Raw genomic sequence first — 25,902 nt, 5'->3', positions numbered from 1 at the left:
AGGTTAGACTGGTAGCTTGTATATATTAGCCAGACCCAATTAAAATACTTCACGGTACTTGCATTGAAACAATCTTGGTTTTACAATGTATAATCAGGATATCACTTGAGATCCAGGGTGCAGAGATCAGCAAAACTCCTAAAATTTTATCACCTTTCTCTGTCTCTCTGAACACCTTACGAGTGCTAGTAGCTATTCTTTTATGATTAAAGGACCACCAGGGCTAGCTCATGCAGAAATATGAGAAGCAGTTGTTTATAACCACACGCAGAGAAAGTAACGCAGAGTGCTTAACACACAGTGCATCTGCACAGAAAATGCAGGCTCATTAAAGTGCTCCCAGGCACACATCTACACGTGTGCCCCTGTGGGGAGCAAACTGAGCCTGACAGGAGCAGCCCAGTCCAGGGCTGCTTATGCCCTGTGCAGCCCCCCTGCAGCAGCCAGGGGCAGCTCCAGGCTCTCCCAGGTGCCAGCTCCTGGCTGGCAGGGGGAACAGGTGCTTAGCCCTGGGCTCTGGAGGGCAAGGGGAAGCTGTCCTGGCTTGATGGGCAGCTCTGCCCCAGCCAGGGGGAGATCAGACTAGCCCCCAGTGAGGGTGTGGGGGGTGTAGAGAGGGAGTGGGAGCAGTCCCAGCTTAGTGGGCAGCTGCCTCCCAGCTACATGGAAATCAGGATGTGGAAACCAACCACATGGAGATCATGAAGGGTCCTGGTCTCCACATGACTGGTAGGCAGCATCCCACTGAGCCAGGACAGCTGTCCTCACTCCCTCTGGCCCCCCACTGCCTAGGCTGACTGGGAGGAATTTGCTCCTGGTCAGCATCTATACATGCAATATTGTGCTTTAGTTAATGTGCCATTTTTCTAGTACCTGTAGATACAGGCACTAGAAAATGGCATACTAGACTAACATACTGTACAGTTATTGCTGTGCACATGTAGATGTTGACACTTTACTTTGCATTAGATTAGTCTAAAATGCAGTAAAGCATCTTGTGTAGAGGCATGGACAGTGGCATCAAAGTAGACTAGGGAACTGGGCAGCTTATCAGATTGATAGCTTATTTGAACATCAAAGTCTGTAGCTATTGACATATACAAGAGTGACATGCAAACATCATGCCCAGACATGTTTTTTTCCTTACCTACTGACTAACCAGATACTAACAGCTAGGGGTGGCCTTTAATAGAAAAACAAATATGATTTGAACTCTGGATCCATAGTAAAATGCCACTGTACTTACTCTGCCCCTTTTACATTGAGTTGATCTAGGGCTAGTGCCTCTTCGAGAACACAGGTTTTAAATCAATAACTGCCTCACTGGGAATTAATTAACATTATCTAGGATTCTTCCCACTTGAAACAGTGTTTAATCCACTATTGTCATTGTCCAAAATCCCATCAGAGCTTGTATTCGCATGAAAGTGCAAATCAGCATGTTCACCAGTGACAGAGACATGATTCAAACCAGTAATTGTAGTCTGTGTGCTGTAATGAACACAAAAATGCAAGCTGGTTTACTAATAATTACCTGGGTAAACACAGAAAAGGTAGGAACGGCTCTGTCTTGTACAGTCATTGTTGCCTATAACTAAGCTACTTCCATTTGATTTTCTTTTTTCAGCTGGTTGTTTTAACTTGTGTAATTTGGGCTGAAGTTATAACTAAAAAGAATACAGTTGTGGTTAACAAAAGGAAATGAGATGCTGTAAATACATCCTTATGACGACGGGGATGAAAATTCAGGCACTGGCCGAATGTATTTTGATGATGAACTTGTGAATAGATTAGACTGATAGGCTTCCAGGCAAGATTTACTCACTGACCAAAAGTGGGGATTACCAGCACAAACTTAGTGAAGAATTCCCATCTGTTGAAAAGATGTTTGCTGAGGTAACTCTGTATTTACAAGGATTTGTTTCCCTACCCCACTTCCTATATTTGATGCTATGCTAAATGAAGGCTTCTGTAAAAAATTAATCTCCTCAGGGTTTATGTTCCAGCTTCCTACAGCACAGAAAATGTTCCTTAAAGCAGGAGCATGCCAGGAGCTTGCAGGGGAAGAGGGCATGTGACCAAAAATGGTCCGTGCTCCAGTTCTTCTGGGGCTACAGAAGGGCCCGTTGCCAGGCAAAAGCTGCTCTTGCTTTGTGTGGGAAATGGGTAAGCTTTGAATTCAGATTTAAAGCTACTTTCATCTCTGACTGGCTGTCCCCTGGGAGTTGTGGGGCTGGGTCAGAATCATTTCAGGTCCATGAAACTCTTCTACCAGGATGGATCAAATACTGGATGTTTTACCATTTATTGATCAGTGTCCCAAACGTTGATCAATGGACTTGATCATAAAGTGTACGTACAGATGTTACGTGCAGGTTGAGCTATTGCTGAACTGTACGTACAATCGGGGAGTTTAGATCAGGTAAAAAATGGTTGTTCCAAGCTAACTTACTTCACCTAAGGAGGTGCAGTACATTGACTGGGATATTTATGTCCAATATAACTAAACATGTGTACATGTTTGGAGCATAGCCCCAGGGCTGGAAAAGCCCAGCTGCTTGCCCCAGCCCTGGGGCTACATTTTTCTACCCCCTGACCCTGAGTATTTTTAACCCACAGATCCCCATATCCCTGGATGGGCACCCCCCAGTAGATCCACCAGCTCCCCCCAATCCTGCCAACACCCCCAGAGACCTGTTAGCCCCTGCCACCCCCCACCCCCCTTCCTGCCCACTCTAGCTAATTAGATCACATTCCTGGTGTGTCTTCTAGCACTGGTGAATGTCTGTACAAGCGCTGAATGTAGTGCTACCTTTAGCAATTGTAAATTCCCATGTGGCACAGGGAAATGCACTGAACCCTAACATTGCCTTCAGTCATGTGGTTACACTGCCATGTGTGTCTTCAGTGAATTCCCACACAGCCAAGTGTGTAGCTTAGAGCTGAAAACACAGAGCTGGATTTTAAAGAAGAGTCTGGACAAGTTCATTTTGTTTTGCTCTTACAATGGGTGGGCAGTGTAAAGGCCACACTGAAATGAAAGAAGAATACTGCTTCAGTTAAATTCTTCTCTCAGACCCACATAAACACTCTGTAGTCAACTGGTGGCAGTAGTGGAACTTGAGAGGAAAAATGGACCCTATTTATTTATATATTCCATAGCTCATTGAAATGCTTGCTAGCATCTAGGCTAGCCTAAGGTAAAGAAATGAAAGAGTATATTTGCATCAGTGAAAACTGGCTAGTCCCAAGCATTGAGTTTGGTTGGATCTAGATGTCAGTGCCATAGGGAGCAAAATTCATTCCATGTACTGATATCCACAACACTTGAACATGGAGCAGACTCACTGTGCTAGATGCTGAACAAACACAGAATAAAAAAGATGGTACCTGTCTCAAGATGTCTACACCAGAAGTTTTCTGGTGGTGAAAGAGAAGGAATCCAAAGTTGTTGCCTTCAAAAGATTTGATGAGGGAGGTATATTTAATATATTATGAATTGGAACCTGAATAAAACATAGCCCCATGTTTGGATATATGAATGTGCCCCTGATGCCTTGTATTGTTATTGCTGATAGGGTAACCAGGAGAGAAAGCAGTGGCACTTGAATGTACACTGTTGCATACTCAGTTAATCATCTTTGGCCTAAGGGTGTGGGGGGGAGGGGGATGGGATATGTCTGAGCCTTTCCCTTTTTGTCTCCCTAGTTCTAAGTGCAGGGTGAGAGTTGGGGCCATGGTCTGATGAGTGTCTGGGGTCATTCTGAATCAAGTCATTGTGGGTTTAGCAGTGTGTGCAGATGTAGGAGATGGCAGTAGATGCTGACTCCAGGAAAGGAGCGCTGTTGTAACAGCTGGCACTGGACTTCAGGCAACAGGTTGGGCAATAGGCACAGAAGTTCTCTTTTTACACATGGCCCAGTTGCGTATTTGGAAATCACTGAGGCATCTTGTTGGTTTCAGACCACATGCAATTACCACGTTTAATAACACAGCAGCCTACAGTCTTCATGTACTTAACTTAGTGTGTGTCATTTTTATTACATTTTGAGCTATGATAGTGGCAACTAATACATTTCAATATTGCCTATAGAAAAACAGTGATTTGTCTTAATCCTCTGTGGCTTCTCTCTGTAATAAAAAGGCAGGAATATGAAAATACAACAAAGTTTGCAAAAGAGAGGAAAGAAATGACTGTACAAGGTGAGCTACAGAAAATGTCAAATACGTGGTTGTACATTAGTATTAATTAGTAAGTATTCTAATGATATTTTTCATGTAGTCTCTGGCAGTCACTCAAAAGCAAGTCTAAAACATAGCAGAATGAGATTCAATACCAGCTCTTTCCCATTCAATTACTCGCCTACCAGAAAAGAGAAGAGAAATCCAAAAAATCAAGACATTTCTTCTCTTATGACCAATTCACAAAGTTCAACTGAAAAGGGGAACCTTGTCCCATGACATGAAGGTTAAACTCAGGCTCTATGAATCAGACTATGATTAGGCTATTTGAGTTTGTGCAAAGTCTTCCTTTACAGGGATTGCACTTTGCTACTTGTAGAATATTATGTGGAACTGGCTCCCTCTAGTGATGAGAAACACACATCTTTTCTTTTCAAGGGATTTTTGACTTGAGCTTGCAAACTGTTGTCTGGATTCAACAAAATATTTAAGCATGGGTGAGCAGTCACTAGCTGAAAGGAGTTACTCACACACATAGCAAAACAGTGGTTGCTGTTGTACATAGAAAATTATAATATCTCATTACACAGGGTTAGCTGCATTCTTATTTTGAACTTTTTGGAGTTTTGATTAAGGATTATGGTATTTGGCTTCCTAAGAATCAGTATAAAATGAGCTGCTTTTAAGTACATCTGAATTTATTCTGGTTTATCCCTGATCAAAGCAATTATATTCATAACATCTTTATCAGCTTTTGATATTATTTCTCTCTTTTACTTTGAATGATGTTTAACTGTGTTGAACTTGTATGCATTTGCAGATTGTCTATTGATTATTTGTTGCTAAACAACAGCAAATCTATTTTGTCAGACCAGACACAGAGCCAAGAGTCTAATCAAACACCTTCCCAAGAAAACATGCTGGTCATACTTAGATTCAGCAGAGAATCAATATGCAGAGGCATGGAGAAAGGAGGCATTTTATTGTACACTAACAAAATGTCATCTTTTGTCTTGCTTCTTTTTATAAAATAAAAGACAAAGTACTGGGTAAAAACATCGCTCTACATGAGATGATAGTTCTGTGATGATTATAACTTGATATTGCTTCCAAATGGCAATATAGGGATAGATTCTGCTGTCCACTCCTATTTGAGTATTTCTATTGAAGTCAATTTTGTGACATACAGCAGTGATGGTAAATTGATATGAAAATGAGCGTAGCTGATTCAGCAGAATAACATGCCAATCTGTCAATCAGTGGCTTTGTGATACTTATCTTCTAGATATGCAGCTCAGGCTACACGATATATACAGTAGTAAAAAGAGAACTAACAAGGTGGTGTTAGATGTGTTGGTTTCCTTTAAATACCATGTGCACCCATTCTCTCATAAGCTTTAACCAATATTATATATTACATTTGCCCTCATTCCTGAAACTGGTCAAAGACAACTCTGCAAATGATACAGCTGTAGGAACCATTCATATTGTAGAAGCGCAAAGTCCTCTTTGACCATGAATGCTTCCTACAGATGCATCATTTGCAGAACAATATCAAAGACATTAGTAGCAGAATCCCTTGACTGTATTTTTGTGTGATTGTAGCTTTGTGTAGACCTGGTTTTCCTGCACTCTTGTGAAAAGGACTAAGCCTTATATGATTCTTAAACCTTTTAAGTCAATAGTTTCAATCTTCTCACTCATAGCAGGGAAGAGGAATTTTTAAGTGAAGTGTTCGATCTGCATTCAGAATTATCATTAGCTAATGTTTTGCCGGAACACTAGCAAGTCCCAGCAGTACAAACACGTTCAAGAAAAACTGGTTAGTCCTTCCAGGCATTGTGCACCCACTGCTTTTAATGGGAATCAAAGGGTTTTGGTTAAGGTACAGGGCTGCTGGGTTGGCAATGGGAAACATCCAAGTATAAGTTCATAGGTAGGTAAGAGGGGGAGAAACGGGAAAGCAGCTCAGAAAGCTGCATTAGTAGTGTGTCAAGAACATAAGAAATGCATTATCTGGCTACACACGGTATTTATAGCACAAAGCATTGAACAGATGTATACACTGATGCAAATGACAGGAGAATACAGAGAGGACTGACCAGCAGCTATTCCTGGATAGATGCATACAGTAGGTTGCTATTACTTTACCTCACTGCTAGGTGGCTCAGGAGAAGGTAATAGCTTATTTGCCTTGAGCAAACAGCTACCCCAAGCTAAGCTAGCCAGTTAGTCTGTAAGGTGCCACCCTGCCCTGCCTTCAACCTAAGCTTCAGAGAGATGAAACCTAATATGATATAGCTTCTGTAGGGATATAGTTTTATCTTTGATTTTTTCCCTATGGTATTTCTACACTGAATTTAAATATATTACACTGGTGCACTGTGTATCCATTCTATCCCAGTGTTATACTAGTGTAGAGGCCAAGGCCTCTGAGAGCAAACTTGTTAGAATTTGTTTCCCATGTTCTAGGCATAACAGTCTCTTAACAATGAATAAAGAGAAGATGAAACAATGCAATTAATTGAATGTTCACTGATTTATTAGACTAACTCAAAAAGAAAATATAAAAAATAGCTAATCTCCATCCTAGTGTGCATGAGCAGGATAGGACATAGCCATACCCTTGTCTCTATCAAGCCTAGTTGCCCACAAGTATCTTTTCTCAACACTTTCCAAAGGGACACAGGAGACAGGCACAGGTTATGTGTTATAGCAAAACTGGTAAAAAGGGGTTTCTTTGTAATAAGCCTGGAAGTGATTTCAGGTAGTTCTTTGTGAAGTAAAACCCTTCAAAATTCCCCAGAACTAGCTACCAAGTACTTTGAACTGATTTCATTTTGTTGGCTTTGATTTTTCCTAAATCAAATCAATTAATTAAATGAATAAGGCTTTACATTAAAAAATCTCATTGCCTTTTCAAAAATGTGTTATAATTAATTCATGACTATCTCCTGAGAGGAAACCTTTCTTTTGGCCTCAGACATCTTGGCTCCAGTTCTCTGAAATCTTTTAACAGCATTATATCTCTTGACAGGAGACAGGGCTCTAAGTCATTGCTTTATACATTTGTATTCTGAGATATCAAGCCTAAAACACATTTTCTGGCTCCGGTATGTATGCTGAGGAGACTGTTAACCAAGATTGGGTCCCTTGATTCCACTGCTTGAACTTTGGCTGCAAACGTTGTTGTTGTTCCCACTCCACTTTTAGGGCTGTTTTCATTATCTCATGCATTAGAGAATATAAAAATAGAACAAAACACTAAGGATTGTCAGAAGAAGCTAAACTCCAGTCAGATTGAGACTATAACTGAGGTGTCATTGTGTCTCAGTATGTGTCATAGTCCTGCAGCTTTTTCGCCCAAGGGATATGTGAGGACTTTGTTACACATTCATTTTAGGCAGCTCCTGGAGCTCTTAACCCTTGGATTGTCCATACATAACACCTGAAACTAGCTTTAAGTACTGTTTAGGCATCTTAAAGTTGTACCACTTCAGTTTAGGCTCATCTCTGATCTGTGTTACCCAGCTTGTATTACACTAAATTGTAGCCACTCTAGGCTGCACCTTAGTGTAAACACCCCACCTGTCCCCCGTCGCCCCCCACACTCCCCAAATTCCCAGTTCCCCACTCTCCCCCTGCCCCCCCTCCTTGCTTCCTTGTGGCTGCCCACACTGTTTGTTCCAGGGGAGCAGGCAGGAAAGGGTTAACCTGCTTGCCTGGCCACCACCGCTGCTGCCCTGTTCTAAGCCCAGATCAGCTTGGAGAAGAGCAGCAGCCTGGCAGTGGTGGTAGCACGAGTCAGGCAGGCAGGTTAACCCTTCCGTGTCTTCTCCCTGGGACAGACAATGCAAGCAGCCACAAGTAAAGAGGAGCATGGAGTGGGGGGAGACCCCAGAGGCAGGATGGAAACCTTGAATGGGAGGTAGGGGAATTCTTATATTTCTGTCCTCCAGGCTCCTACTGTCCTGAACATGTGACTGCTCTTAACTCAAGCTAGCAGTAACACCAATCAATATTTGAACAGTTCACAGGGTAATGCATAACAAGGCCCTGAGAGATTCAGCAGCACATTATGAAAAATAGTATTTCTATATTTCAAACCTCATCTTTCAGACTGACATTTGAGTTGTTAAAAAGTAGAAAAAATTCAGCCTTGGGAAACAGAGAGTATAGTAATCATATGGCCAGAGACTATTTTCTTCAAATAAAGTATGATCAGATTTTTTTAAATGTGTGGGACTCAAGATTTCAGACAGAGAACCACAGGGACCTTAAGAACCTTAAGAAACTCTTATTTTTTCCCCTCATCGTTATAATTTACCTCTGCTATGTCTATGATGTCAGTCTCTGCTGAATACAGTAATGGCATCTTATCTCTTCCAGTTGTCTGATCATCCTGACTTTGAACCTGGCATAACTCCCCTGAAGTCAATACATGTATACTAGATCAAAAATAAGAAGAGACTTATGTGCCTCGACAGGACATAAAAAATACAAATAAGGTATAAAAAGGTACAATAAAAGACACAATTCTAAATCAGCATAACCAAAGATGGTGCTAATATCCTTGTTGGGTATTATTTATTTATTTATTTTGCTGCCAGACCTGGATGTCTTGCCATATCTGGATACAGCGTATAAGAATATAAGATAACTTTAGTGAAATTCGCCGAACTTGTCCTATCTTAGAAAAGTTTCCACTTGGAGCAAGTTCCCATTTTCAGTAAAGACTTCAATCAGTTCTTATTCTGTCTGAATCATTTCTGCTGTATGTAGTAACTTACTATTGTAGACTAAACAGGACCATGAATTAAGAACATCCTTTTCAACTGTCAAGTCCTTGCCACTAATAGGCAAAAAGTTTTACATCTGTTGTCCTGGAGCAGTGAGATGATATATGCCAAATTCAACAGAAACACCTGACAAAATGGATAATTTTTTTTTTCATGATTCAGTCTCATTCATGAACCAAGCCTGTAATCTAATATCTAATGCTGTACAGTGTACCGTGAATTTTGTAAGGGGATATCAAAGATTTTCAAAGACAATTTAGTCTCACACTACTTTTTTAATACAGCAAGTCACTATTATTTATTACTTTCACATATGGGAAATGGAATCAGAGGCCGTATCCATATGAGCATGGATGTTTGGTCCCCCAGGAACAAGTAGCAGCAGTGCACCTTGTGCTGCCGCTACTTGTCCCCAGGGAACGCCCATGCTATGCATGCTTTGGCACACGGTAAGTTATCCCAGGTGGAATAAGGGAGTCTGGGGCCAGCCCTGGATTGGCCCTAGCAGCCTTACCTGGGATCCTGGGGGTCTCCTCGGGCTGCCACAGTAGTGATTCTGCTGTGCGAAGCCTGGCCAGCAGCTGCAGTGTGGCTCGGTGTGGCCCAGCTCTGCTTTTGAGTGGATACCCAGGGGTCAAAAAACCCGCAGGAAAAAAAAGCAGAGCAGTGCACACATAGGCAGTGCTTCCTGGCAGCATGGAGAACATCTAAATGTGTGGTATGTGGCACCACAGATGTGTGTGCAGCACCACATACTGTACAGCCACGCTCATCTGGACATGGCCAGAGAGAGGTAAATGGATTAGTGTAACTAAAGCCTAAAGCCAATGAGAGCTACAGGTGTTTGGGCTTAAATCTGAGAGCTGTTGAACAAAGTCAAGCCAGTGCTATAAGTGAAAACAGACTCCATGTCTTATTTCTCAATTCTGTACTTTAATCACGCTATCAACCCAAAGTTAAATGTGAACATAGCTACTTGAAAATCTTCATTACTTTAGAAGATACTGTAGCTAGTGCATTTGATTGAGTGTGTCTCATTTCATCTCTTTGACATTCTAATTAGCAAATTTCAGGCTCTCTTTATACCTATCAGTGACAATGAACAATCAGAAATCTCAAGAAAAATAAGCACTGAGAAAGACATTGACAAGTGTAATTGTATTATCATGTGTAATTTTATAACAGAGTTTTTAGAGAAACTATAGCATTCTTGGAAGTTTCACTTCTGTTTTGCAGTATAAGGAGAACATTACTTTAATCTTCATAATCTTTAAGCCTTCTTCTAATAAAAGACAAACAACTCTCTTGAAAAATGGTCTTTTATGGGGATGTACGGGAAGATAATGATGGAACTGTTCTTGTCCCTGACAAAGGGGAAACAGAGAATGCATATAACAAATGTTAACTATATGATCTAAATATTTATGTATTCAAAATTGGACTGGAAATCTACCAACATTAGGATTTTGTGGGAAGTACTTTCTGTTTCCAGAAGATGCAAAGCATGACTGCAAGATGCTGGCATTTCTGCTTCTTTAATTTCAACCAGAACTGAGGTTCAGAGGTTAATGATAATGAGTTACAGCAGATGGAATAAATAAAACTTTAATAATAATAAAACTTTAAAAATAATTAAATTCCAGTATGGACCAGAGCTTCACAATAGATCTAATGTTATCTGATTTGGTTCACTTGGGTTTGCTTAGCCCAGGTTTTGCTTTTATACTGGTTTCACGTGGTAGTGTAGGCAGGGACAGGAAAGAAGCTGAAATAACTGTTTTGTTGTCATTTGGCTTTTGGTTCTTTTAAAACTTATTATGTGGTTCCTATAATCTATTTTTGTTGTATTATTGCTGTGTATGATACTGCTCTAACTGTTAGAAGCATTAATTCTATTTTCTCTCTATTTTTCAATAAACCAACTGGGTCAAAGACCATTTGAAAATATGGTTTGAACATATTCTGATATAATAACTATGTACGCTTTAAACAAAATTATGTACTCTTTAAACAAATTAATACAAGAAGAAAGCCTAAGCAAGTAAGATATTCTGGTCACCTGGGAGTGCTAGTGTAGCACAGAAGTTACTAATGCTGGAAGGTATGATTTACTGTAGGATGGCTCATACTGTGCAAACTCTGTCTTATTACTGAGAACCAAACCAATGATCATGTAAAACTTCATATTAGTATTATTTAAAGGTTCTTTACAAAACAGTAAGTGTGGGAGGGGAGAGGAAGAAGAAAGGGATTTTTCTTGACTTCCTGCATTAGATTTAAAATATAGCTGTGTAAAATTAAATATTGAAAATCCCAGTCTGCTGTGTTATCCCAACATATGATGGACCCTGTCTTGAGAGGACTATCTGAAAGGACTATTGACTTCAACATTTTAAAACTACAGTTGTACAGTGTTTTACACAGAGTTGTTTTCTTGGATCAGTTTCAAGTTTAAAACTAGCAAAAATGTATTCAATTATACATCAACAAGTTTGACCTCATCCCATTAACTTTATAGCAAAATGCCAATAAACTTCAGTGGCGCATGATCCCATTTTGGAGGAAGTTATAGATGCTATGTACAGGTTGAGACCTGTATTTATTCCACAAAACACATTTATTCACTAGGACTAAAATTTTGTAAAATATAGGAAATCAAAATAGGCAACCTGATTCCTAATAGTGCAGATCACACTACAACTCTGATTTCATCGGAAACTGCGGGCAAATGCTTACATTTTTTGAAAACTAGGCAATTTAAGGGACTGAATATGCTTTTGGATGCTATTTTTAATGGCAGTTACATGATTTAGGAGCAAAAGTCCTACTTTTAATGAGCTTTCTATTTTTAGGCAAAAATTGGTAAGAAAACACTTATTGAAATAATTTTTCAAAAATGGCATTCAGACACAAATGATTTTTTTTCCAAACTGTATCAATTCTGACAAATATCCCACCAAATTAAATATTTTCTAAATGAAGAAAAAATTGGAAAAAATAATTTTTGGAAAAGTCCAGTATTTCACTTTGAAACAAAATTTTCATATATAGAAAGGCATCATATTTTATGTGATTTTACAGGATAAAACAAATATTAGCCTTCACAAGAGAAGGCTGAGGGGGGACCTTGTGACTGTCTATAAACTCACTAGGGGGGACCAGAAGGGTTTGGGGGAGACCTTGTTTCCCCCAGAGCCCCCCGGGATAACAAGGAATAACGGCCACAAATTGTTGGAGAGTAGGTTTAGATTAGACATCCGTAGGAACTACTTCACAGTCAGGGCGGCTAGGATCTGGAACCAACTTCCAAGGGAAGTGGTGCTGGTTCCTACCCTGGGGGTCTTTAAGAGGTGGCTTGACACCTACCTGGCTGGGGTCATTTGAGCCCACTTTTCTTCCTGCCCAGGCAGGGGGTTGGACCTGAAGATCTGCAAGGTCCCTTCCAACCCTACTTCTATGATTCTATGATTATGCAGTACAACTGCTGATGAGTCATGGAATATTATAATTATTATAATAAAAGTAAAGTAAAATGAAAATAATTTAAAACAAAAAATCAAACTTACATGCTAACATTTTAATGAACTTATACAGATTTTTTTTTTAAACAAAATTGCTCCTGTTCTAATTTATCATAAAAACAAATTTTGAAAAGTTTAAATTTTCACAGTGGAAATTCTGAATTTTATCCAGCTTCATTTAAGTCATTTAGGGACTTATCAGAGTCGCCCCTGGGAATTTGCCCACTTTTAAAAAATCTTGACACAGGTTTCCTGATTCTTAGCTCCAGGGCTAAGTATAGATGGTCAAAAAGCCCAAGGCTGAATTGATTCAATCTTTGCAGGTTATTCTAAGCTGCATACATTGACTGATAAGCAAGTGAACAGACATTCACTTTTGATTCTGGAAATGCAGCCACGTGCTTGCAGTGGTCCAGGCCAGAAGCCAGGGGGTGCTACAACATACCTCCCTGCTCAGCTGGAGTAAACAGTTTGTGCTAAGGCCACCCCACCCTGTAAGGGAGTGGGTTGGGGGGAGGTGTAAAAACATCCTGGGATGCTGAGGGACTGTGAGGTATTTTGAATCTGGAGGGGACCTGGGATATAAGTTCAATTAACTGATTTAACCTAAATCAGTAAAGTCTGATACTGCATCTATCCAGGTTTATCTTAAACCAGTTTTGGCCATGTCGGAAAACAATTCATGCAGGACTAAACTCCTGTTGTGTTACAGATTTGAAACAGTTTCTGAACACTTATACCAGTTTATGCGTAATTTCTGTCCCTAGGCCATATAGATTTCACTGGACACATCTACACAAGACCCTCTACCACACAGTTGACTAATTAACCGCACAGTAAAGCATCACCATTTACATGTGCAGATGCTCACTGCACAGTCAATGAGTCAACTGTGTGGTAAAGTGTCTCATGTAGATGGTTATGGTAGTTACTATGCAGTAGCCCACATGTAGATACAGACTGGAAGCAAATTTGCCTTGGTCAGCCTGGGCAGCAGGGGCTGGGGGAGAACAATCCTACTGCCAGGGTGGGCTCTGGGATGGGACAATGTCCCCCTTCCCTGGTAGCAGAGAGCCCCCAGCCCTGGATCCATGATTGGAGCAGGGGCTGGGAGATGGCTCCCTGCCTCCAGGAGCTACCTGCTGGGGCATGCTCTGATCACAGAGCCCAGGCCAGGACAACGCCCCCTTGCCCTCCCAGCCTTGGCTCCACATGTGCAGACTTCCCAGGAGCTGACTTCCCCACATGTGCAGACCTCCCAGCATGGCCCAGGGCTGGCCAGGAGCTGTTCTGTTCTGCTTGAGTCTTTCTAATCTGTCCACATCTTTCTTTAAATGTAGGCCCCCAACTGGACATAGTACTCCAGGTGAGGCTTTACAAGTGCCAAATAGAGCAGTAGAATCACTTTCTTTGATTTTCAACTGACACTCTTTTTCAATATCATGAGTAAGGAGGGGAAACCAGTAGTTGCCCCAGGCCCCAATTTGGGGGGGAAGAAACGGGGAAGGAAAAATACACTTCTGCAGTAGTCACATAATCAAGCCCAGAGTATGGTGGCAGCCAGAAATCAGTGCTGCTCCCATGATGAGTGTCTGGCTGCATTATTCTGCCTCTGTTCCTGTTAATACAACACAATTGCTGCTGCTTCTTTTTTTTTTTTTTCTGCGACAAAAGCATACTGTTAGCTTATTTCAGCTTAATATAAGAGAAGGACCTGATTCCCAGGTCCTTCTCTGCAGTATTGCAGCCTACCCAGGCATTCCCTTGTCTGTAATTGTGCATGCAGTTATTCATCCCTGGTTTCAGGGCTTTGTACTTGTTCTTGAATTTAATTTGATTGATTTGGGCAGCACTGTAGAGATGCAGTCAGGTGCCCAGGGCAAAGTGGAAGCAACTACTTGTGGTTGCCACTGTGACCACGAATGCAAATATATGGCTACTGGTAACAGCTGGGGTTTTTTGCCCCTCACCCACCACTGAGTCAATGCCCAGGCTGATTGGCCCTATTGCCCCCTCCTAGTTATGCCACTGGATATTGGACAAATTTGCCTTGAGTAAATTAATTAGAATGGGGATGGGGTAGTTGGCTCTATGGCTTGGCAGTGCTAATTATGTCACCCGGCTACACTACTTCTGGTTTAGGAGGTCTCTCTTGTTGAATAGTGTGGTATGCCTGTGGGCACTGTTTCAAGTTATTTAATACTTATTTACCTTTTTTATAATTATCCCAATGTTAAAGCAAAAGCATAATTCTGAAATGATGTGTCAAAAGCTTTCACTTTGAAAATATTGAAATTAAATTTTTAAATTGAAAAAATTCTCACATTTTCTCTGCTAAAATTATTCATCAAACCCAAATGTACCTACTTGTTTCTCCTGAAACTGCTGACAAATATTTCATCCACTTTTATTTAAAATCTCCAGGTTGCAAAATTAAACAGAGAAAGACAGACCACCTCCTTTGTACAAAGGGTGTGTTTGACATAAAGGGCCTAAATCTTTCATAAGCTAAGGCCCTGACATACTGCTGGGTAATGAGGACTTAAAATTACTTATAACTACTTGAAGGCAGCAATGTAAAGAGGCCTTAGTGAATATTCAAATCAATCCACAAGTGGATATTATTCCCTGGGAAGAAAGAGAGTCCTCAGGATTAGATGTTGGACATTTGTCAACTGCACATTCACCACAGGTAAGAAATAAGTGCAAAATCCTATATTGATATTAATAATTTGTCACTCTAATGTGGAAATGTGAGACTGGAAAATCATTTGTTTAAATATTGCACATCTGTTTAATACATTTCCACTGGAGAGCTTTCAAATATTATATATATATATATATATAAAAAAAATAATGAAAGAAAATATAAAGAGAATTTATGTAGTTGTGGTCCCAGTCCTTATGAGACATTAGGATCTGTTATGATTTAATAGCATTAAAATTTATGCTAGTGCTGGTTTTTTTTTCATTCTATGGTTTGCGTTTCTTTAGTATGCCACTTGTTTCAAGTTGCATCATTCTTTCAGGCTAGCCATGGAAATGAGTATGAATTCCATGTTTCTTTAATTGCTTAGTGCCTACGTCTATCAATATCTTATCTCAGCCAGATAATTATTTTAAGTCAGATCCTACATTCTCAGCCTAGTTATAGGAAGTTTGTCTAAACAAGGACTAAATAACACACACAGGCCTTACCACAAAGCTAGGATGGTCCTCTGCTGAAATTCCAGAATCTCTGCCACTACCTATGGGAAGGAAGCCAACAACTGAATCTTGGAGACAGACTGTGGAGGACAAAACATGTTTGACTCCCATAGCTGTTCAGATATATCAAACTAATGACCTTGCTTGGCTTTTTAGAATGAAAAGCTTTAGTCTCCTTTCATGTATGAATTCCTTTCTACACAAAGTCCCTTTCTTTCACCTTCATTCTATTTATTTCTCACAATCCTCATATCCTGATATGATAGCACATATTTCATACATCAAGTGAGTTTTTATTGGTGTCTGCTTAAGGAGGGTATGCATGATTTTTCTATTGATGAATTCCAGTTTCACCAAAAGTTAAGTCCCATCAGATGAAAACTTAGAACTGTAGGTATTGGGGCTAATATTCTTGATATTTCTGCTGAAAATATTGACAGGAACAAAGACAAATATTGCCCTTACTAGCGAATTGCCTGTAAGGAATGATGGATGAATTTCATATAACAAAACCAAATGGATAGATTTTACTTTTTTATATTTATTAAATAAATTAAATATTTATAAAACTTAAATGAAATGGGCTGAACATTTGAAGATCCCAATCCCTTCCTGTACTTGCTCTCGTCCAGAGGCCTGGAGGTAGACCCTCCTGTGCTACCATCTGGCCACCGTCTGCACACCTCTGCTGGGCAAGGGCAAGGGCAGGCTAGCTCCGCACTTTGCAACAGCCGCCCACACCCTGGGCTTCCTCTATGCGACCCCCAGGCACCTCCTTCCCTGCTTGGGGATTGGGACTGGGCTGTGGCTGCTTGGACATGGCCTTACACCTCTGCCCAGCTCCCACTTTTTTTCAGCTGGCCCCTCCCTCTGCCCTCCCAGCTGTGCTGGGCTCACCCCAGGCAGCTCCTTCCCTGCTTGGGGCTTGGGACAGGGCCACCGCTGCTCACCCACTGCATCATGTCTCTGCCCAGCCCCTGCTTTTCCTCAGCCAGCCCCTTCCTTTGTCCTCCCCACTATGCTGGGCTCCTGGTGCCCTCCCTGGAGGAGCTCAGTAGAAACAGTCCTGGCCCCTGAATTTTTTCCCAGTTCTGGAAACTGGGATCATCTTGACATGGTCACTAAACAAATACTAAGGTTCAGCAAAGAAATTTCTCTGAAGACACAAATGTTCTATCTCTTCCAGTTTTCAAGCTATTCGCATTTAAAGAGTGCTACGGACAGACCGACACAGACAGCTGCCCTAAACCCTTATATATATATGAGAGAGATGTTTGCACATAGTAGTGCAAGAAAAAAGAACAGTTTTAGCTATTTGTGCATAGAAATGCAGTTTGCATATGCCAGGATGGTAGCTGCACATAAAACCAGTCTCTGCCCAATTTGGCAATATGTAGATTAAGAAATGATACCTTACAGCAGGGGTACACAGCAACATGAAGCCTGCCAGGGCAGACCTAGAAGCCCACCGGAATTCATTAAACCACCTGTTCATTGCTATTCTGTGATCATCAAAACTGAAAAAGAATTTAAAAACAAAAACCATAAACAAAACAATGAGTCAAATTATTTTTCATAACAGTATGTCGTCTCTGAAGTGATTTGTTAATCTGCACATGCATGTACATATACCCAGTTTCTCTCTGGCAAATGTGCTGAGGGCTTACATTAGTGATGGCCTGTTATTGGAAAGCTTATCTTGCAAGCGATGTTAAAAGTGTACAAGTTGCACACTGATGCCCTATGGTCTCATCCTATTCTTACAACCCTGAGTAATGTCACTGGCTTGACTGTGGTTATCTCCTTTGTTCACTTTAATTTATGGAAGAAAGTAGGCAACATACTTATCTCTTTTGACATATTTATGGATTCTTTGCAAAAAAGATTGGACTTGCTTTGATTTCAGGTTTTGATAGAAGTACATATTTGTGTTTCACAGAGCCACAGAATACAGACAAATAACTGGCTCCTATTAACATGTAGAAAGCTGACACAATATTTATAATACTAGTCATGTTACGTTTTGCATTGTGCTGGTTGTTTGTGCTCCTTTCTCTTGTTGCCGCATTTGCTTTTGATGACCTCCAATCATTGTGTCCATGGCAACTAACAGAATAGGTTGTTAACAAGGATAAATGCAACTGAAGTTCAGAAAATCTTCCTGATACATATTTTTTCTACATTACATTCTGTTAAAAGCTACATTCAGGGAATGTGAAAATGAAAGTACATGGAAGTACTCAAAATTCAGGAAAAGACAATACTTAGTTTGTGCTTGTGACCTTATTAACTCTGTCCCTTCCTCCAGATGTTTTCACATTTCATTGAGGTTCTAATGGATTCTCACTGCAAGGGAGCTGCAGAGGCAGTGAGTTGCATAATTCTTCTACATATTTTTGTCTCCTTTTACTCCTCACTATCATTATGTGATCATGTGTCATATTAAATCTGCCAGTCAAATCTATTACCGCTTTTAACCTGTTTCATGGAGCCAAAGCTTTCTAAATTTCTAAAGACCAGAAACCATTTCTATCATGAATACAGGGATGCCAAAGTTGTCTTACTACCAAATGGAAGGAAGCTTATTTAATGGAAGAAGTGTAAACCCTAAGGACTCTATTGCAATAGGTACTTTAAAAATATCAGCATAGTTTTTGCCCCGAGGATCCTACAATCCAGGAAAAGCACGTTCTGTTTCCTAGTTGTAACTATTATTTTTTCATGTTCTAAGACACACTCCAGTGATAAATTGCCTACTGTTAAGTCATCACTTTCCAAGGTTTATCCTTGAAGTAGACTAAACTTGAGGAAGGATAAAGCTTGAAGTAGATGAGATCTTTTTCTGTTTTCTCCATGATAATTGGGTGGACTTGAAAAGACGTTATCTTGTTTCCTGCATATCCTGCAGCAAAGAGAAATCCGAATCCTCAGTTTCCTTTAGTTAATTTCATGATTATAATTCTTTTCAATTGGATGAATAAAATATTAATATAAAATATAATATTATATAATAAAATAATTATAAAAAGTAATTTGTAGAACAAACATAAGATTAAAGCCATATTAACTTCCAGCTTTTACTTGTATTGCATTTCTCATTTCCATTCATCTAAAAAAGTAAAAGGTATAACTGATTCTTCTTGCAAACCTGCATCTTATGAGAAGGTACATGACTGGACTGAGATGTTGAACTAGTGCTATAAGATTATAAACACACACTTACTGAATTACCTGGATAATGCCATTACCCATACGAGACTCTGAAGTAAGAGAGTCCTACCACAACTCTATGCAAGTCAACTTGTCCTTATTCTTTTAAACTTTAATAATCATGGAAGGGATGGACTTCCACAGATACAGCTGGAGGGCCATTTCTTCTGTCACTGGACCTGTACTATATTGACCACCTAGATACCAAACACCAGTGGCGAGGTGAATTCAGGGTTGTTATTCCCAAGGAATGTGCTGTGGGAAATCTACTCCATGAAAATACAGCTGACTAGCTAAAACTGCCCAGAGGGCATTCATATAATAGAATCATGGAAAAATAGCCCTGGAGGAACCACTCAAGGTTATCCAGTTCAAGGCAGGATCATTCCTATCTAACCCGTTCCAGACGAGTGTTTGTCTAACTTTCTCTTAAAACCTTCCAAGGATGAATATGGAGATTCCACAGCCTCCCTAGCTAGCCTGTTTCACTACTTAATCACCCTGAAAACTAGAAAGTTCTTGCTAATTTCCAATCAAAATTCCACTTGTGGCAATTTAAGGTAGTTACTTCTTGCTCTGTCCCTATTGACCCAGAAACTACTATCCTCTTAGATTAATAGATTCATAGATTGTAAGGCCAGAAGGGACCTTGGAAGATCATCAGGTCTAACCCCCTGCACCAAGCAGGAAAGATAACTGGGGGTCAGGTGACAGTCGTCCAGTCTCCTCTTAAAGATTTCCAGAGTAGGTGATCCACCTACCTCTGGAGGGAGCTTATTTCACAGTCTGGACACCCTGACTGTGAAGAAGTTTTTCCTAATGTTGAGCCTGAATCGAACTTCCAGCAGTTTGTGGCCATTCCTCCTCTTTTTCCCCGTGGGTGCCCTGGTGAACAGTTGCTCATTGAGCCCTTGATGTACTCCCCTAGTGTAGCGGTAAGCTGCTACCACGTCCCCTCTCAGCCTTCTTTTCTTCAGACTGAAGAGTCCCAGACCCCTCAGCCTTTCCTTGTATGGCTTGCCTGTCAAGACTTTGATTATACGGGTGGTTCTTCTTTGAACTCTCTCAGGGTTGTCCACATCCTTGTTAAAGTGTGGTGATCAGAACTGGATACAGTACTGCAGCTGCGGTCTCACCGGTTCTGAGTAGAACGGAAGAATCATCTCCTCTTAATAACAACCCTTCATGTATTTGAAGACTTATCAAATCCCTTTTCTGTCTTCTTTTTTCCAAATTAAATCTTTCCAGTTTTTGCAACCTTTCCATGTATATCATGTTTTCTACACCTCTAATAGTTTTTGTTTCTCTCTGCTGGACTTTTATCAATTTCGCATGTCTGTTTGGAGTGCAGTGCCAAAAATGGACATAGTATTTCAGGTGAGGGAGGCCTCACCAGAGCTGAACCTGGTCCAAGAATCACCTCCTGTGACTTGTTTATAACACAGGTTTTTTTTTTCTGATACTATACCACACAACATTTACTCATTCAGTTTGCAGTCCGCTATAATACCTCATATCTTTCTCTGCGGCCTAGCTAATCATTCTCCAGTTTATATTTATACAATTGATTGTTTTGTCTTAAGTATAGTTTTCTGCACTTGTCCTTACTGAATTGTATCTGATTAATAATCAGACCATATCAAGATCATTTTGATTTGTAATCTTATCCTCCAAAGTGCCTCCAACCCCACCTTGCTGTTCTAGGTTATCTAGTGTTATCTTAAAAGCTGTACACACAATCTCATTCTGCAAACCATTAGTGAAGATCTTGAATAGTACCAGGCTCGATACCGACCCCTGGGGAACCTCATTTGAGATCTCCTCCCATTTAGACAAATGAACAGTAGCACACTTTGAGCATGATAGTTCAACCAGTTACACACCCACCTTACAGTTGTGTCTTACAGATTGTATTTCTTTAGCTTACCAGTGAGAATGCTATGGGGAACTGTCAAAAGCCTTGCTAAAGTCAAAGTATGTCACATTCATTGGAATTCCCCATCCACAGGGTCTAGCACCCTGTTACAAGAGGAAATCAGATTGGTTAAGCATAAATTCATGATGGCTGTTCCTGATCACTCTTGTTATATTCTAGATATTATTGTCTGAAAAAATCACTTTGGCCTGAAAAATCACTCACTCGCTCAAACTCATTTGGAGTCCAGTATTCATACAATGCAGGTCACACAAACCACATGGGGTAATTGGGGGGCATAAAGGGAAAATGACTGAAACTTCTAAAAATAAATATCTATTTTCTTGTAAATCATATCTTACCATTAATGAGATATAACATCTGCTAGTTTTGCAGATCAATAGTCAGACCACTTTTTTCCACCAACACCAACAGAACAAGTTAATTCATTTAGATCTCTCTATATTAAGGTATAACAAGTTATATATCAGGTTCATTTAGGGCTTCAGCTCTCTAGGGCTATAAGGACAGATCATGTTTTACCCTATCAGAAAGACAAGGGCAGATCAAAGTTACCTTGCAAATGTTATAGGTTTTTAATACTATATCAAGCAGGTGAGCCAGGTTTGATCTACAGAAAAGACAAGGCACTTGTTGTACAGCCTGAACTTTACCCAGAGAGAGAATCTACAATGGCAGAGAAGTGTGGTTATCCATCATTTCTGGCATTCACTGTTTCCTGTGTGATAAGAAAGCTGTTGTCAGTCCTTCCCTGCTACCATGTGCCCTACCCCAAACCTTTCTAAAGGGTTAGCAAATATCGTATGGGAATCAGTTTGTCAGGTGACAGCACCATAAAAAAATGGTTCAACTCCTCAACCAACCACTTTTCTCCTGGACAACATACATTAAAAGCCACAGTGTCCCATCCATGCAGAGAGCATGTGGAGAGGTTTCCATGGGATTGTTTGAAGTAAGACAAAGGGGATGTGCAGATGTTATACTTAGATCAACCAAATTACAGTTAGGTTGGTCTAAGTGCCACTCCATAAAAAAGTTGTCTGTAAAAATTGTCTGGGAAGGTTACATTGGGAAAAAAATGCCTGGGCAGATCAAATTTAGTTCACTGAAGATGTGAACTAAGTTATATCAGGAATGGCTTGACCTGATCTACCAAAGAGCTGTACACATTCAGAGTGCAACCCCAGGGTTGTGGAAGTCCAGCAGCTTGCCCCAGCCCTGGGGCTGCACTTTTCCTACCTACAGCCCCCCGACCATGCTATTTTTAGCCCCTCAACCCCCTTCACTCCCAGACAGATGAGCCTCCCCATGGACCCACAAGCCCTCCCTGTGGTCCTGCCAGCCTTCCATATCTCACCAAGACCCCAACCGCAGACATGCTATTCCCCCATCCCCTCCCCTCGATCCTGCCTACCCACTCCTTCTGGATGGAATGAATAGTAAAGAGGCCAGAGGCTGGTCTGCATGCAAGAAAGCCAGTCAGTGAAGATGTAAATGGAGGAGGCAGTGGGTGTGAGACAGGCTTGGGGGGGAGGGGAAATGGGGATGAATGTAGCAGGGAAAAGTGGAGAGGTACCTGGGGAGTCAGATGTCAGGCAGGTTATAGCGTGTCATAAATCCAATGTCTATGTTTAGTCCAGAGATGTACTTAGTAGCTGTGTCTTTGAGAGTTGTGCTGAGTTGCTCTTTGGTATGTAGATTAGGTAAAATTCCTTCCTTGGAGGTGTCAGATGGCAGACGGGGAGGTAAATAATGTTTCTTGTTGTCCTGAAATGAAGTTTAAAATCCAAAATTGGCTAAAATTTGGTATCTTCCATGTTTCAGGGATGTACTTGCTAGCCACGTTGGTCTGAGATGAGAAGAAATACAAAAATGTAGAACTCTTGGTTCCAAAATGATACCTTTTATTAAACCAACTGGGAAATCACAAGAAAAAGCTGGACCCAGAGGGACAGCTTGCCATCTCCAGCTCCCTCTGTGCAAAAATGAAGTTTATTTCCTACCTATGGGAACTTTTTACCATCTATACTTTTCTCAGAGCCTGATGAAGGGCCTTTGAGCCTGAAAGCTTGCAGAAAAGGACAATTTCTTGTGATTTCCCAGTTGGTCTAATAAAAGGTATCATTTTAGAACCAAGAGTTCGAGATGTTTGTATTTCTTCTATGTTTAGTCCATGATTTTTTTTGTATCCAGGAGGTTGATGAAGTAAAGTTCAGAGGCTCATCTGTGAGAAGTGTTTTGTGAATTCCCTTTGAGGATTAGAACTAAGAGATTGGAGAGACAGTGGTTTTCTTGTGAAAAATGTGCCTCCACTGGTAACTGGGTATTCTGGTCTTTAATAGATTTCCAGTGTGCGTTCATTCTGGTGTGCAGTTGTTCTTTAGTCTCTCCTACATATTTTCCATCAGGGCATTTGGTGCACTGGATGAGATATATAACGTTTCTATGTAGAATATCCATGCATGCACCATTTGACTAGAGGTGACAAGTGTCTAGAGGGTTTGAACTCTCAACCTTGATGAAGTCATGACCTACTTTTAAGATCTGGGCATGCACAGTGTGTAATGGTAAGGCAACTGTTTATCAATGTCGATATGTTAATTAATAAGGCAGTTATAATAATGTTGCTTGTATTGAGTTGAAATAATTTGAATTGATTGGTCCTTTTAAGTATTGCTCAGGTTTGAATTTGATTGGGTATTGTGAAAAGGGCAATGATTGGACCATTGGGTGAGTGACAGGTGGCATGTTTAGAAGGCCATAAATCCTGTCCAGAGCAGCCAGTAGGAGCTCTGGAGGCTCAGGCTCGGACTCAGTTTTGCTCTCACTCTGGCTAGACAGTCCTGACTCCGGGCTCTTGGGGTGTGGGAGTTCATCAAGTGCAGGTTCCTTGCTGTGACCTGGTCATTGGGATTGAGCTTGCTGAGGCTTACTTGTCTCGTGCTCTTTCCTTTGCGCTTTGGCTGTGGAAGCTGCAGTTGGGTAAAGCATCACCCTTTCCCTATTTGAGATGCTGAGTACCTAAGCAGGGAAAAGGTAGAAATCCTCAGGGACTGTCAGAGGGTTTCTCCTGACTAGACCCAGGGTGTTCTTGCTGCCATCTGTGGTTTCTGGATTGTCTGTAAAGTTGCATAGCTGTTAACTGTGTAGTGACCAAAGCTCACTGTAATGTGTAGCTGATTGGCTGTGTGATCAGGGACATTGGGTTTGGGATGTGCATTGGGTTATTGTCCCATTGGGTGTATTGTATTGTGTTGCAGCTTGGGTGTTACAGGAATATTGCGTTGGGTAGCTGTTGCATGGGTTTTGTTGTGTAATACAGCTAATATTGCTCAACCTACCTGTGTTGTAGTGTGTAGCTACTCTTCCTAACTCTGAGTGGGGTCAGGCAGTAGCTCAATGCTCAGTGATATTAACTTATTTTATTGTCCTGAACCTGAATACCCGTGGGTCATAAAGGATTAATGACCCTCTGGATTAATTAGTTAATTGGCATCCCCAGGGGCGGTCCTTCATCTGGAGGTGCAGGCGTAAGATTCAGGAATGATGATGGATCTGTTGTGGGGTGTTGTTATTGTGGAGATATGTTGGCCGGTTTTGTATTTCTTTTCATGGCATGGCCTGCATCCATTCAGTGTGTTTTGGGCTGTAGGAAGTTTGCTTCTGGTGATGAGGTTAGCGAGGTTCAGTGCTTGTTTGAAGGCTAGGATAGGTGGATCTGGGAAGATCTTTTTAAGAATTGGGCCTCCTTCTAGTATGAGTTGCAATTGTCTGAGGATTTTCCATATAGGTTGGAGGGAGAGGTGATATGTCATAACCAGCGGTGTGCGATCCGTGGGGGTTTTCCTTCTGCACTGCAGCAATTCTTCATGTGGTATCCGGGTGGCTCTTTTAAATGTGCATCTTTTTCTCTGGAGGATTGTCCTTGTTGTGTGATAGCCTTTTTCAGATTAGTGAGGTGGCAATCCTGGGTGTTCTCCTCAGTGCAAATTTGGTAAGATCTGAGGGCTTGGCTGTATATCACAGGTTTCCTGGTGTGTTTAGGAGATTGCTGGTTCTGTGCAGCTCTGTATGTTGGTCTGTGGGTTTCTTGTATAACGTGGTCTGTATTTTACCATTCTGGATGCTGATTATCATGTCTAAAAAGGAGATGTTGGTGCTAGAGTGTTCAAAAGATAGTTGGCTGAAGGGGTGATGATTTTTGAATTTTGGATGGAACTCAATCAGAGATTGCAGGTTTTCAGTCCAAATGATGAAGATGTCATCAATATATCTTAAGTATAGCAAGGGTTTGATGGTACAGTCTTTGAGGATTTGTTCCAGGTGGCTTATAAAAAGGTTGGCATACTGGGGGCCATTTTGGTGCCCATAGCTGTGCCCCTGGTCTGGAGGAAGTGTAGATTATTAAAAGTGAAATTGTTGTTTGTGAAGATGAAGTGTATAAGTTCAGTAATATATTTGGGTCTGTACTCAGAGTTGTCATCTTGCTCTTGCTGGTATGTAAGGCAGGCTTGGATGCTGTCCTGATGTGGGATGTTGGTATATAAGCTGGTAACATGCATGGTGGGTAGGAGGTTGTTGCTGGGAAGGTGGTCTGTGTTTTTAAGTTTTCGTACACAGTCTGCAGCGTCTTGGACAAAACTTGCTTTTTCAGTAACAAGCGGTTTAAGGATTGATTCCACGAAACATAGTGACTCTTACCCACTGACTCCTCAATTTACATTTTCATTTTCTGGCTTGCATGCAGACCAGCCTCTGGCTTCTTTACTATTCATTCCATCCAGGAAGAGCACACACCAACTGCAGATGCTTCCTCAGCCTGACCAAGGGTTTTTAAACCTGAAAATTTGCTAGAAAAATGTTTCCAACTATTTAGTTGATCTAATAAAAGATATCAGATTTACCCAAAGAAACTTGTCTGCCATATATATCTGTATATTTGGCTGTAGTGTGGATGGGGAGCAGGGAGAAGTGGTGGGCATCTGCCTCCCTGCCCAGGCCCAGGAGGGTCCACCCAGCCTCCCCTTCCAGCACTAGGAGCCCCTCC

This window comes from Alligator sinensis, unplaced genomic scaffold, assembly GCF_000455745.1.
Source record: "Alligator sinensis unplaced genomic scaffold, ASM45574v1 scaffold60_1, whole genome shotgun sequence".
In the NCBI taxonomy this organism is placed as follows: Eukaryota; Metazoa; Chordata; order Crocodylia; family Alligatoridae; genus Alligator; species Alligator sinensis.
The sequence above is the reverse complement of the archived record's forward strand: the minus strand, read 5'-3'. Positions refer to the sequence as shown.